Source organism: Mirounga angustirostris, unplaced genomic scaffold, assembly GCF_029215605.1.
Source record: "Mirounga angustirostris isolate CCGP_5_RB_7025 unplaced genomic scaffold, mMirAng1.0.hap1 SCAF_1, whole genome shotgun sequence".
In the NCBI taxonomy this organism is placed as follows: domain Eukaryota; kingdom Metazoa; phylum Chordata; class Mammalia; order Carnivora; family Phocidae; genus Mirounga; species Mirounga angustirostris.
The window spans coordinates 200,339,621-200,355,154 of record NW_026991709.1 but is presented as its reverse complement, the minus strand read 5'-3'; the positions used below and the strand labels follow the sequence as shown (position 1 = coordinate 200,355,154).

At 47.8% G+C, this 15,534-nt stretch overlaps 1 protein-coding gene across 2 annotated transcripts in view; it reads right to left on the bottom strand.

Annotated features, from left to right (window-relative positions):
- LRRC2 (leucine rich repeat containing 2) overlaps positions 1-15,013 on the bottom strand; it is a 42,613-nt gene extending 27,600 nt beyond the window's left edge. Inside the window, exon 1 of one of the 2 annotated variants that reach the window (XM_045862578.3) lies at positions 14,787-15,013. The gene's annotated coding sequence lies outside the window, so the exon portion shown is untranslated. Of the gene's footprint in view, positions 1-10,402; positions 10,508-14,786 lie in introns of those variants that run through there. The other variant, XM_045862577.3, reaches the window with a different exon arrangement.
- Positions 15,014-15,534: the final 521 nt, after the last annotated feature.

The window sequence follows — 15,534 nt, the reverse complement described above, 5'->3', positions numbered from 1 at the left end:
CTCACTGCAAAAACAAATAAATAAATAAACAGGACATAAAAGTACATTTTAATGTTCATTCCACTAACCTACACTGATCTCCCTTATCTAAAAATAACTTCCTAGTTATCGTTTTAAATTTCCCCTACTTAAGAGCCCTGAAATCTGGCTCCATCCTTTTCCTGATTCGCACACACACACACACAGCGTGTCAGTTGGCAGATCACAGGGCTGTTGAATATTCTCTGCTCCAGTTCCAGACGCTTCTAAATGGCAGTCAGTGGGGATACAAAATCAAATATTTAATCTTCTGACTCAGCTGTGTATTCTATGAATGGCTTGCCAGGCTGAGTGGGAGAGCTGGCTTCTGTCTGTGCAGTGGAATGCTGGAGAGCCCTCGTTTTCGTCTAACGAGCTGAAAATGCTGGCCCCGATTTACTTCCATCTTTCCCTTCATTTCTGACATCTGGGACTGTCTTTTGTCTCCCTTAAAATTCTTTTACCTAAAGGAGATTTCTGACAAAGGTGTAAGGGGTGCGTCTAGTAGTTTTGATTTGCATTTCCCTGACAGCTAATGATGTTGACTGAACATCTTTTTACGTGCTTATCGACTATTTTTTTTAAGATTTTATTTATTTTTTTAAAGGCATTTTTAAATTTTATTTTTTTATTATTTTTTTTAAGATTTTATTTATTTATTTGACACAGAGAGACATAGCAAGAGAGGGAACACAAGCAGGGGGAGTGGGAGAGGGAGAAGCAGGCCTCCTGCGGAGCAGGGAGCCCAATGCGGGGCTCGATCCCAGGACCCCGGGATCATGACCTGAGCCAAGGGCAGATGCTTAATGACTGAGCCACCCAGGTGCCCCAGACCATTTTTATACCTTCTTGGGAGAAATGTCTGTTCAGATCCTTTGCCAAATTTTAAATTGGGCCATTTGCCTTTTTATTGTTGACTTGTAATAATTCTTTATATATCCTAAGCACAGGTCCTTCATCAAATAAATGATTTGCAGGGGCGCCTGGGTGGCTCAGATGGTTAAGCGTCTGCCTTCGGCTCAGCTCATGATCCCAGGGTTCTGGGATCAAGTCCCGCATCGGGCTTCCTGCTAGGCGGGGAGCCTGCTTCTCCCCCTGCCTCTGCCTCTCTCTCTCTCTCTGACTTTCATGAATAAATAAATAAATAAATAAATAAATAAATAAATAATTTGCAAAACTTTTTCAACTCCTTCCTTTTACTTTTAACCTAAGTGTATGGTTATATTTGATTTTGTAGACAGAACCTTTTTTTTTTTTTTAAGTAGGCTCCACGCCCAACGTGGAGCTTGAACTCAGAACCCTGAGATCAGCAGTCGCATCTCACACTGACTGATCCAGCCAGGCGCCCCTGTTGACAGAATCTTGTTGGATCATTTATTTCACACACTCCAATAATGTCTTTTAATTGGTGTATTTGGGCAATTTACATTTAACATAATTACTGATACTTTGCATTTAGGTCTAAATTCACTTATTACCTATATTCTGCTTCACTCCTCTTTTGTTTTCCTCTTTACACGTTCAAGTCTTCCTTTGCGTTTATCTGAACATTTTTTTAGTATTCAATTTATTTTCTCTATTGTGTTTTGGACTATGTTTCTCCGTGTAGTCTTTTCTTTTTCGTGGTTGCCCTAGGGAGAATAGGCTTCCGGCTTCACTTCTCATAGTCCATCAGAAACAATATTTTAAGCACTTGGAGTGAGACGTGGAAACCTTACTACCACCGAGGTCCCCTAGGCTCTCGCCTCCGTGCTGCCGTTGTCCCATGCACTGAACCTGTCAGTGTTCTATTTTGGGCTTCCCAGTCATGAAATGTTTTGAAAGAACTCACGAGGAGGACGCTAGCCCATCACGTCTACCCTGGTATGTATCATATCTGTGGCTCCTCCTTCATTCCTGTTGTCCCATGTCCCCTCTGGTAGCATATCCCTTCTGCCTAAACAACTCCCCTTAACAGTCCCCTCAGACAGAGGACATCGGCTGACAAATGCTCTGTTCCCCTTCGCCTGAATATCTTTTTTTCACCTTCACTCCTTTTTTTTCTTTTCCTTTTTTTTCCCTTTTTTTTTTCACCTTCACTCCTGAAGATTGTTTTTGCTGGATAGAGAATCCCGAGTTCATTCTTTTTGCTCAGCACTTTATAGACACTGCCTGTTTCTTCTGGCCTCCATGGTTTCCCACGAGAAATGTGCAGTTGTTGGAACCATAAGTCTCATCGAGGTGACGCATCATGGTTCTCTCACGACTTATTGAGAACTGTTCCTTGTCTTTGGTTTTCCTGTTTAATTATGACGAATCTGGGCATGGATTTCTTTGGGTTTATCCTGTGTGGGATTTGCCAGCTCCTCTGGTCGGGAGGTTCCTGAGTCTGCTCACTTTTTTAGAAGTCTCTTTTCCTCTCTTTTTTCAGATTGGTAATATTCAGCAATCCATCTTCAAATGTCCCACCCCTTCCCTAGATCATCTCCGTTATGTTTATGAATCTATCCAGGGAGTGCTTTTATTTCAATGATTGTCTATTTTATTTCTAAAGTTGCCCTTTGGTTCTTTATACCTTCTACTTGTTGCTGATCCTTTTATCTTTCCATTCACACCCGAGGGCAGAGGGAGAGGACCCCAGAAAGGACAAACTTGGAACGTCTTCCAACCTCGTTTGAGAAGTTGCGGCTCAGCCCAGCAGACAGCAGGGAAGTCCTCTGGTTTGGTCAGGCTGGTCTGGCTCACTGGGCAACTCATAGCGCCCACCCCCCACCCCCCGCCCAGAGCCCGATGGAAGGCCACGTGACCAGCCACCAGGGTTGTGGACATATGCAGTGGGGGTCCAGGGTCGCAGGAAGCCTTCAGAGCACAGGGGCTCCATGAGGGCTCTGTTTTCCAGGTGGAAAGGACTGCAGAAAAGTTCTTGTTAGCCAGGGCTGTCCGGTTGCAAAGGACCAGGTTCTGGGCCAGGGGCTGGGGCCAGTTCCAGTAGCCGTGCCCCCGACCGCCCCCTCCCGCCCACACTGGAAAAGGCAGGGGACCTCCTCCCACCGCGCTGTCCCTCCAGGGCTCTCCCCTGAGAAAGTCTAACGTGGAGTTCGCTTTAAAGGACTAGTACTTCAAGGAACAGTGCTGTGTGTCAGACAGTACAGATGTTGAAGGCTACGTTCAGAGCTGAGAGGCAGTACGTTGATGACTGACAGAGTAGGTGATCTGTGTGGTTCAGCTCAGACCTCACATTCCTTCCCCCGCAGACTGTCCTCCGACGGCTCAGTGCCGTTCAGCTGCCCATGTCACCCCCCAGTGGCCTTCTGGGATGGAGGCCTTGGTCCACCCTGGCCTTCAGCTCAAACAGCAGAAGGCATGCTGATTAGGGTCAGATCCCCAGGCGCAGCTCAGGGATGAGCCCAGGAGCTCTAAACGACTTTATGGTTGTTCTCCGAGCTCTTCCCTCTCCTCAGTTCCCTGGCTTCTTCTAGATTTCTGGGGCTCCTTTTTACAGTCCTCTGGCCAGAGAACTGGGACTTTAATCCCCCTGCTTTGCTATGCACGCTCTTTTGGGGGCCAAGTAGCAGGAAGGCCTGGTGAGAGAAAAAGCTATGAGAGTTTTCTCCATCCTCTGGAGCCTGCAACTCCTTCAATCCAAAAGGAAAGACCCCTTTCTCAAAGTTTTGAGTGACTGAGGCCCTCCACTATCAACCTCCCCCCGCCATGCCCCTGCCCCTCCTGTTACTACTAAACCCTTTGGGGGCTGAAGCATGACAGGATGGAGAAAAGAAGAACAGGGATTTGCCTGCACTCTCTGAGCATAAGGGGTCCCCTTTTCCACCTGTGGAGCAATACTAGGCACCCTTGTGCCCAATTCTGGATTCTAGGCTGCTTTGAGTCCAGGCTGCGCAAAACTGCAGGCGAAAATGGGAAACATACCACGGGCTCTCTGTACTTGGAATTCTGGTGTCTTGCCCTTACTCTCTTGCAACCAGTTACTTTTCAGAGTCTTCATATTCCCGCTCCATGTATTCCTTCCGGGTTTCAGAGCTGCATTCAGTGGGACAGACATGGTAGAGTGTGCCTAACTCTGCCTCACCCAGAACCAGAAACCACTGCATTTAATTTGTCTTTTACCACATTCCTTACTCTGTCATTTTCAGCTCAGGAGCTCCTAAGCTGCAAAGATCTTAAGGTTTTGGCTTTTGACCAAAAAAAAAAAACCTTCCATAAAGGCCTGCCAAGCATCAGCCTGAAGACAAGAGAGCACAGTCCCCAGCCTGAAATGGAGAAAAATTAGAAGGAGAGAAAGAACCAGGGCGACTTAAATGCTTTGAGCCCACCTCTACACATAATCCAAGTCTACACATAAAAGCAAAGCAAAAAGCCAAAGTAAAGGGAGCTTTCCGAGCAGCGTGGACAGCCCAGGCAGCCCAGGGTACTTAAAGCTGGAAAGACTGCTCTCTGTTCAGGGTGTGTGTGCTCTCGATCAACCAGCATGGCTCAGCCTCTGCCTGTTGAGTTACTGTCATTTTCTTAGACCAGCAAATCCTTGGGGAGTAGCCAGATCTGTCCATTAACTGCCCATGCGTTAAACACACACACACACACACACACCCCATTGCTCATTAGTTTCTATGCATTCGTTTGGAAAAATGTAATTCAGGTGTGTATCCTAGAGGAATGGTCTCTTCTTGATGCCTATTCTATTTTTAAATACTTCCAAATCAATTTTAATGTCAGTATTTTGGTGGGAAAGAGCATATCCTGTCTGTCATCTAACCATGTTCCCCATTTCCCTTGTATCTTGCAAAGCAGAGAAGGAGGTTCTATTCTTCAATTAAGAGGGTTTTGAATGTGCCAGATTTTAAATCAAGGTCTTACCTGTGAGCTGTTCTGTTTGCAAATGTGTGTGACAAAATGCAGAGGCTTTAAGAGCAGTGAGAGATAACCACGTTTGCTAGAGGTCTGCATGTACTGTCCAGAAAGCCTGGGAAGCTAAGAAATAACCAACCCGTGAATGCCAGGTCCAACCCAGCCCCTGGTGTCCTGTGCAGGACAGGGATGAATCTAGACCTCCCTAGACAACTGGGCAGGTTCGAGATCAACCCTGGAGATGGTAGCTCTGTGGGTGGGTGTCAGATCAGAAGAGTGGTTTTATATTAGGAGCCGATGAGTCATTCCAGGACAGGCAGGAGATGCTCCATCCAGGAACAAAGCCACACTGGGGAGCAGGGACCAGTCACTCAGCAGTTTCAGGAATGAAAGACGATTCCCTGGCAAATTTACAAAGCTCATCTCTTCTTTGTAGCATGAGCTCCAGTCAACACAACCTTTCAGGCAAATACGTAAAATGCAATTTCCTAAGCATTAGGTTTCTCCAGAACTATAGAAAGAGCACCATGATATACTATCCCAAAGCAGTAAAGAGAAATTCACCTTTCCAGGATGTGGTGTAAGAGACCATCAATTCAAATAAAGCACTATCCTCCTAGAGAAAACACAACATCCGAGCAGACTCTCCTGAGGCACCATAAGAAATGCAGAGCATTAGCCTGAGCCTTCAGTGGATTTTGCAGCAAAGATTCATGGACCCAAGGGGACATCTGATTCCAGTTGCCTGCTGGAGATCTATCTGGCTTTGCATTACAGAAGAAGCACCAGAACATGCATCCCTAGCTTTGGGCCCAACGGTCCACAGCCAGGGAGCATCTTCCAGAGAAGAAAACACACAGGACTTAGAAGAGAGGAGAGGATGACAACAACATCGCTCATGGCAACAGAAAGGACCCTGGGCCAGAGTGCCCTGAGGCTCATTTTTCCTCCCGTGCTTGGTGTTCTGGGTCCTGAGTGAACACGTCAACAAGCAGAGACTCTCAAAGGTTGGATTCACAGTGGAAAGGAAAATTCCTCCTGGGAAAACCTTTTGCTTCACTACAGGAGTCAGTAAATTTTCTCAGTAAAGGGCAAGATAGTAAATATTGGAGGCTTCCCGGTCCAACTGGCAAAATGGAAGATACTCTGTAGGTACTTACATCACAAAAGAAAAAACTCCTGGCCTGCCCCTCCCTGCTGACTTGCCCTGGACCTGCCAGAGCCGTGAGCATGCTTCCACGCTTTGTGCTCGGTTGCCACCTGCTAGAGACATTCTCAGGACAAGAGCGACTGGCCCGAGAGGGAAAGACCCAGCAGGCCAGCATGCAGAGGGACTGGGAATGGGGATCTGCTGTAGTCAGGTTCACTCTCTGTTCTGGGACACCCAGATGCCGGTGTGTCCTTCTCTCTTCCTGCCGGCTCAAGTTGGGTAGCTGGCTGGAGGCTAAGTGGCCTTGCTAAGTCACCAACTCCTGAGCAGAGATTCCACTGCCTGGTGCCTGGCCATTGCCAACAGCAGAGTCTCCAACATATAGAGAGCAACCAGCATGGGCCTTGGGCAGTAGCAAGATACAGCTGGTCAGATAGACAGACACTGAGAGTGGAGGGGAATGGAGGGGTTGGGGGGGGGGCGCTCCAGCTTGGTCTCCATGGTTCACAGTGCTAGCCCCCTCCAGCGGTGCCCACGTGCTTTACAAAAACATGTGCCGATCCCATGTGTGAACAATAAACTTTAGCGAACAATAAACTAGATTTTGCTTTGCGGATCTGATGGCTTTAACTAGTATCCACAAATTCCTTGACATTCTTTCCTTTAAGAGGGTAGAACTTAATTCCTCCCCCTTGAGCATGGGTTGGATTCAGTGACTCACTTCTAATGAATAAAATGTGGTGAGAAAGATGGCATGCGGCTTCTGAGACCAAGTCCCACCAGGTGCTCCTCTCTCGGTCTCTTGGGGCATGCACTCCGGGGGAAGCCAGCCACTGTGTCATGACGATGCTCAAGCAGCCCTACGGAGAGGCTTCATAGGGAGAGGAGCAGAGGCCTCCCGCCAGCAGCCACGTGAGCAGAAGCTGTCTAAAAGCAGATCCTCCAGCCCCTGTTGAGCCTTCAGATGGTAGCAGCCCCAGAAGACATCTCAGCTGCAACTTCACAACAGACCCTAAGCCAGGACCTCTCAGCTAAGCCGTTCCCAACCCTCAGAGACCATGACATAATATGTTTGGTGTATTAAGCTGTAAGTGTTGGGGTGATTTGTTATGCAGCAATAAATCATTAATACGGTAGACAGTAAAATAAGAATCAGTCTCAATTTATAGCGACATCTGGTGTCTATAACTTGCTGCCTCCTTGACAGAGCCACCTGGATGTCTCACACCTGTCTCAAAGAAACGTAATTTCTTCCAAAGTTCCTCACTTAGAATCTAACCACTCCTGGCTGCCTTAATTCCTCACTTTGACTCTGTCATTACCTGGAGGTCACTCCTTTATGCCTTCTGCTTCCTCACCCCGCCCGCCATGTGGGCATGAGCACCTACACAAACACACACATTCGTTTGCACATCCAGTGTATCACCCAAGTCTTAGAGGGCATGCATTTCTCACCACCAGTTCATGTCACAGCTGGCCTCAGTCGCGAAGAAGCCTCACAGCTGGTGTCCTGACTTCCCACTCACCCACATCCAATCCATTTGTCGCACAACAGTGAGAGAATGACATCATCCTGCCGCCTGGTTCAAGAGCTCCAGAGACTTCCCTCTGGGGTGAGGGGGAGATCCCAGCTCCTCCCAGGGCCCAGTGAGACTCTGGCATGATCCACCCTCGACCGCTCTCCTCCTCGGTGCCTCACCCACCCCCGCGCTTCTTTGTACCTCAGACCCTGCACACACTGTGCCCTCTGCCTAGACACTCTTCCCCCATCTGCCTGGCTTCCCCACACCCCACACCCCCGAACTCACCTTCAGTGTTCTCTCCTCAGCACGGCCTTCACAGCCTCTTCATCTAAGGTCGATCCTACCGTTATTTTATCTCTCAGACTGTTGCTAATTTATTTCACAGCACACAATATGAGTTGAATGATTTGCTTGTTGGTTTAATTATAATTTGACTGTGGACTGCACTGAGAACGGCCAGCCACCCAAGAAGCCCCAGACGTGAGCTCAGAGTCAGCCACGGACCCTGAGCGGCCACCAGGGGACAGAGGGTGACAGACAGCAGCCTTGGAGTACAGGCAGCCAGGCTTCTGCTTCTGGACCTCAACACAGAAACCCTGCGTGTTGAGCCAGTTTACTTGGCGTGTGTCCCTGTTCTTTGATTCCTGGGAACCCCAAATAACTGACATTAGGGGCACTCATCAAATGGGGAAGGATGAATGTCCCTGCCCCTAAGCTCTCCATCTGGGGAGGAGAACAGATGCTCACAGAGATACATTTCAGTGCTGCGTGTGGATTCGATAATGGGGGCGGACAGATGCTGTGGAGTCAGAAGAGGAGGGAGGGACGGCCTCAAGTGCGTGTGGGGAGGGGGGCTCGAGGCAGTCCCACAGGGACCCCGAGGAAGGGGAAAGGGACCGTCCATGCAGGTTTGCTTGGGTAATTGTTCACACTTCCTCCACAACCCAGGTACATCAGAATCCCTTTTACAGAGCTATCCACTGTCCGAGCCAGAGGGCATGACTGGAAAAATATGTCCCCTGGCACCAGAGCACTCGTCCCCACTCGGAAGACGAATGCCAGGGTTCCAGGCGGGAGGAGCACTTTCTGGTCACCTCATCCTCGCCCTTCTGGTCAAGCGGCAGACTGGGCAGAGGGGCACGGGAGGCTGGGTACAGGGCTCACATCTCTGAGGGTCTGAAGTACAAAGGGTCTGGGGGAGGAGACCCAACAGAGCCCACAATACAGGGGTCCGGCCATTCTGGGTGCCCCCTCGGCCAGGCTGGGAGACAGACAGCAGCAAGGGGGAGGTGTGTCTAGGCAGAATGCACAGTGTGTGCACAGTCTTAGGGACGGAGCTGAGGTCTGGGGGGTCACCCGAACATCCATGGGGAGAGAGGCCTAGCCCCATGGTCCCCACCTGCTCTTCAGAACCCCCAGGGCCCCTCTTTCCTCTGCACAGACCGGCTCCAGGCTTTCCACAGCATTCTTCCCAGTGTGGCCGCCATGTGAATAAGACCCACCATCAGCCTTGCTGGAACTAAGGGAGTGACTATGACCATGGGGATTCCTGGTGACACCACTGTACAGAGGGAGCAAAGACATGGCCAACAAGGGGCTTTCGTGACGCACAAATCCCATTCGATCCTCACATAAAGCCACTGCCTGGACCCCAGAGCTGGAACACAGAGCGAGTTTTCCGATAGAAACAGGAGGGTTATTAAAGGCTAAATACTCAAGTGAGGTCTGTATAGTCACGATATTGCAGCCAAATTCCAAATTAAATTACATTTTCTCTCACTAGGTCAGTTTGCCTGGGAACACCCATTGTTTTCATGGTAATTTGTTAAACTAGAAAATCCTGGCTGGGAGGCAGAGGCTCAGGGAAGGGATTAGGAGGACCTTCTCAGGGTCAGCCTGCCTGCCCGGGCTGGAGTCCCGCCTCCTCCACTTAGAGCTGCACGTCCCTGAGATGGTCACCTAACCTCTCTGCACCCCAGTGTACTTATCTGAGCACGATGGGACAGCAACACTCCACTCAGAGAACTGGTGACAAGGTCACGTGTGATAATTTGTGTCAAGTGCTTAAGACCGTACTTGGCACCTAGTAAACTCCAAAAGTGTCAGTTATTGAAAGAAAAGAAGAAAAGAAATGAAGACAGACATTGTCACCAGTGAAAGGTTAGATATGAATACCTGAGGATTATTCTGCTCTGGGCATGGTTAGCGGAGGTTCTCTGCCAGATCGCCCCAGCCCCTGAGTTACCGGAGAGCATTTGGCAGAAAAGAGTCACCGGCACTCAGCTGAGCTGCTTACAAAGCCAGATGATTCTCCCCTGGGTCTCTGATCACTTTCCCAACGTCACCCTCTCCCCAGGAGGGTGAGACGGTCCCAGGAGGAAAGACTTCCCCCGCAGATGTCAATCATCCCTTCCAGGCCACCCAAGACACAAACAAAGTTGATTTATCTCCCCTAGACAACACTTTGGACCAGAAAGTTTTGAGCTCAGCCTTGGGCACCAGGGCAGTTTACTGGGGAAAACCCCACTAACCAGGAGCAGGAATCTTGGGGACCCCCTGCCACAGCAGCAGCCTTGCTGGGGACCACCTGCCCTGGCCACATTCTCTCCTTCTCCACTCAATTCCAGTTCTTGCCCTAAAATGCAGATAAATGCATGAGCCTCCGCCCTGTGTCTCACTGGGGGTGTTTACCCCTGTCCTGCCATGGGACAGTGGGAAGATATAAACAAGGAGGCGCTGCCCCCCATCCTCCCGGCAGATGCCACAAGCCCCCTCGCTCCCAGCACCCGCCCCCACGATCTCCCCCCAGTCTCAGGAGCAGACGCTCACTTGCCCCTGCCACGTCCCCACCCCCACGACGGCCACCTACCCGTGACTGCACGGCAGCCCCAGCCCCTGCCTGCTGCCTGCCCAGTGGAATCCGGGTTGCGGAGACTGTTGACACCCACGGCCACCACACACTGGAGCTTCCTGGCCTGTGCACTAATGGGCTATATTTGTCGGCTGATAATATGATCTGTAGGCCATGTGCTGATAAACTATCTATCTATTCTATGTGACTCAGCCCGGCATGAGACAAAACACATTTCAGAGGGGAGGGCTTGGCATGGGGCAAACAACGAGCTGGCCAGTGTGAGCCCTCCAACCCGGGATTACCATACCTCCCTTTTCACACAGGCCGTCCTGAAGCGAGTCAAGTAAAATAGGCCAGAGAGGGGAAAGAGCCCTGTGTTCTCTGCATTCCGAGCTAAGAACCACACAAAAAGCAGGATCAGAACGCCATCGACCCAGCGAATGTAAAACTGTTTTCAGTGTTTGAAGCTACAGCTATCTCACGTCTGGATTTCACCTTGTTTTTCTTCTAAAGTTCCTAAAACATATGAGAATTTAGGTTCTCTTTAGTGATTTTACTAACTGGGCAAAGATGCTTTGCTGAGATTCAACATTGTGACAATTTGACAATCAGTTAATCAGGAATTGCTCCCACCTTACTGCATCCCCCACCCGCCATGTCCCCCACCCAGCCCCCACCCCCGTCTGTTCCAAGAGGGTCCCTACAACCACCCCGCTTCCGGGCAACAGACTCCTCATACACCTTCATCCTAAACAGAAAAACACCCTTTGTCCAATATAGACATAATAACTCTAACTACAAAATAGTTGGATTTTGAAGGGACTATGTTCTATGTGTTGACATTTATAATTAAATTATCATTTTATTGATGCAATCCCTATCCAAATACCAACAGCATTTTTCACAGAACTAGAACAAACCATCCTAAAATGTATATGGAACGACAAAAGACCCCAAATAGCCAAAGCAATTTTGAAAAAAGAAGAGCAAAGCTGGAGGCATCACAATTCCACACCTCAAGTTACATTACAAACCTGTAGTAATCAAAACAGTATGGTACTGGGACAAAAGCAGACACGTAGATCAACGGAACAGAATAGAAAACCCAGAGGGGCGCCTGGGTGGCTCATTCGTTAAGCGTCTGCCTTCGGCTCAGGTCGTGATCTCAGGGTCCTGGGATCGAGCCCCGCATCCGGCTCCCTGCTCTGCGGGAGGCCTGCTTCTCCCTCTCCCCCTCCCCCTGCTTGTGTTCCCTCTCTCGCTGTGTCTCTCTCTGTCAAATAAATAAATAAAATCTTTAAAAAAAAAAAAAAAGAATAGAAAACCCAGAAATAAACCCACAATTATATGGCCAATTAATTTTCAACAAAGCAGGAAAGAATATGCAATGGGAAAAAGACAGTCTCTTCAACAACTGGTGTTGGGAAAACTGATCAGCTACATATGATCAAAGAATGAATGAGCAAAAGAATGAAACTGGACCACTTTCTCACACCATACACAAAAATAAACTCAAAATGGATTAAAGACCTAAATGTGAGACCTGAAACCATAAAAATCCTAGAAGAGAGAGGCGTGTGGGTGGCTCAGTCATTAAGCGTCTGCCTTCGGCTCAGGTCATGATCCCGGGGTCCTAGGATCGAGCCCCACATCGGGCTCCCTGCTCGGCGGGAAGCCCGCTTCCCCCTCTCCCACTCCCCCTGCTTGTGTTCCCTCTCTCACTGTGTCTCTCTCTGTCAAATAAATAAATAAAATCTTTAAAAAAAAATCCTAGAAGAGAACACAGACAGTAATGTCTCTCAGAGCAGCCATGGCAAAGTTTTTCTAGATAGGTCTCCTGAGGCAAGGAAAACAAAAGCAAAAATAAACTACTGGGACTTCATCAAAATAAAAAGCTTCTACACAGTGAAGGAAATGATCAAAAAACTAAAAGGCAACCTACAGAATGGGAGAAGATATTTGCAAATGACATATCCGATAAAGGCTTAGTACCCAAAATATATAAAGAACTGATACAACTCAACACCCCAAAAAACAATCCAATTAAAAATGGGCAGAAGACTAGAACAGATATTTTTCCAAAGACATCCAGATGGCCAACAGACACATGAAAAGATGCTCAACATCAGTCATCATCAGGGAAATGCAAATCAAAACTACAATGAGATATCACATCTGTCAGAATGGCTAAAATAAAAAACACAAGAAACAACAAATGTTGGTGAGGATGTGTAGAAAAAGGAACCCTCGTGCACTGTTGGTGGGAATGCAAAGTTGTGCATGCAGTCACCGTGCAAAATAGTATGGAGTTAAAAATAGAACTACCCTACAATTCAGTATTCACACTACTGGGTATTTACCAAAAAAAGACAAAACCACTAATTCAAAGGGAAACATGCACTCCTATGTTCATAGCAGCATTATTTACAATAGCCAACATATGGAAGCAGCCCAAGTGTCCATTTTATTCAGCCATAAATAAGAACAAAATCTCGCCATTTGCAATGACATGGAAAGAGCTAGAGAGTATAATGCTAAGCGAAATAAGTCAGTCAAATACCATATGATTTCACTCATATGTGGAATTTAAGAAACAAAACAAGCAAGCCAAAGGCGGGGGGAGAGAGAGTTAAACCGAGAGAGAGAATAAACTGCTGGTTACCAGAGGGGAGGTGGATGGGGGATGGGGGAAATAGGTGATGGGGATTAAGGAGCGCACTTGTGATGAGCGCTGGGTGATGTATGGAAGTGTTGAATCACTATATTGTACACCTGAAACTAATATTACACTGCAAGTTACCTATATTGGAATTAAGTTTTTTTTAAATAAGGTTTTTTATTTTAATAGACAAAAAAATTTTTTTAATAAATTATCATTTTAAATTGTATGCCAAGTTGATGGGAATCAAATAAAACTCTGTGACAATATTAAATCCTACCTCTAAAGTGTTGGATGTGCTTTTTATTACTTAGAATTTGAATAGTATTTTTCTCTTTTGCTACACAATGTAAGTTTCCTATTTAGTAATTGTTTCCTTTGGTTTTTGTTTTGTTTTGTTTATGGTGTTCTGAACCAAAGAATATAAATTGAAAAGCTAGTTTAAGGTCAAACACTACTTAAATACTTTTTCAATTTATAAGAGGGCTAACTATTCAAAAGCTCAATCATATTTAAGGGGAAAATATTTTCCCCCACCAATACATTCAAATACAATGGGCATCCTTTATGATGCTAGGGTTAGAGAAGCAGGTTATTGTTCAGCCCAGGCTCCTCAGCCTGCAATGTGCACCCAGATAGGATTGAGAAATTTAGCAAATAAAAATACTTTCAGTTACATTTGAATTCCAGATAAACCATAAGTAATTTTTTAATGTAAGTATGTTTCCAACACTGCATGAGTCATACTTAAAAATTATTTGTGGTTTATCTGGAATTTCAATATTCCTGGGTGTCCTGTATTTTATCTGGCAACCCCCCACCCAAACCACCTAGGATCTTAGTGAGTGCAGAATCTGACGCAGGAGGCCAGCGAGGGGCTTGGAGTCTGTCTCCCTAACAAGCTCCAGGTGATGCCGAAGCTCCAGGTCCGGGGACCCCAACACAAAGGGCCCTAAGGACCTGGAATTAGCTCAGTCTGAGACAGTGGTACCCGGATGGCCTGGGTGGACCCCTCTCTCCCTAGGAGGTTCTGACTCCGTCTGGGGTGAGGTCCAGTGATCATAGTTCAGCATGTTCCACAGTGGCTTCTGATTCACAGGCAGGGATGTGGATCAAGAAGTATTTTAAAATACACAATGTACTTACGTTAATACAGGGAACTGTTATTACTGTATTAAAAGCACTGTGTGCAGATGCTGCATCTCTTGACTGTGTCTGGAAAGAATTTCCAGGGGCACCTGGCTGGCTCAGTCAGCAGAACATGGGACTCTTGCTCTCAGGGTTGTAAGTTTGAGCCCCTCCTTGGATGTAGATTACTTAATAAAATCTTTTAAAAAAAGAAAGAAAGAAAAAAGAGAAAGAACGGAAGGAAGGAAGGAAGGAAGGAAGGAAGGAAGGAAGGAAGGAAGGAAGGAAGGAAGGAAGGAAGGAAGGAAGGAAGGAAGATGCCTGGGTGGCTCAGTCGGTTAAGTGTCTGCCTCCCGCTCAGGTCATGATCCCAGGGTCCTGGGATTCAGTCCCACATCAGGCTCCCTGCTCAGCGGGGAGTCTGCTTCTCCCTCTCCCCCCTGCTCATGCTCTCTCTCTCTCTCTAATAAATAAATAAAATCTGAAAAAGAAAGAACGAACTTGGAGTTTCTGAGTTCCCGAGGGGCAGAAGGTAGAACTGTGCCCTGTGGTCTTCACCCCCAGGGTCCCCTTACAGTCCCCAACTCTTAACACGGTCTTATTATTACCAACCTCAGCTGCTTCCTCACAGCTGGGCACTTTCTTATGCACTTCAGCAGCAGCTGGCCTTGCAGCCTCTCACCAAGTGCAGTCCGCAGCTTCGGCGTCTCCCCGGGGATCCCCAGGTTTGCCTCCGATCGGAGGGGGCCCCACACACAAAGCCGCCCAGACGTCCACGGGGCCCAGTGCTCTCCTCACAGCCATTCTGAGCCTAGGACGCCCGTGGGAACGCTGAGTCACACACCCTGCAAAGCCTTCTTCCAAGTAAATCCCTGGTGTCACATGCCTGTCGTCACTGTGATATAATGATAGAAGAATGAAAAACCCCAAATGTTAGAATCCGATTCATGCTACTGCAGTGACCGTTCCCAAATGCTTCCTGCTGAAGAAGGAACGCCTGGTGAGGGCCCCTGCTTCACCGCTTGGCAGGTGCCGCTAAAAGCCCCCGAGGAAGGCTGCCCTGCCCCCATCTTACAGTAACTTACATTAACTACATGACCCAATGATACTATTTGGGATACACTGGGTGCAATCAAAATATATTACGAAAGTTAATTTTACCCGATTCTCTGTACTTTGCTAACGTGACCAGCCAGAACATTTAAACTCACACAGGGGGCTGGCATGGCATTTCTATTGGGCTGCACTCCCTGAGGGACTGAGCCTAGACGTGGGTGACCCCAGTGGGCCATCCTGACGGCTGCTCCCCTCGCCACCAAGATGGGCCACAGAGAGGGTTAAGAAGCCAGGCTCAGAATGT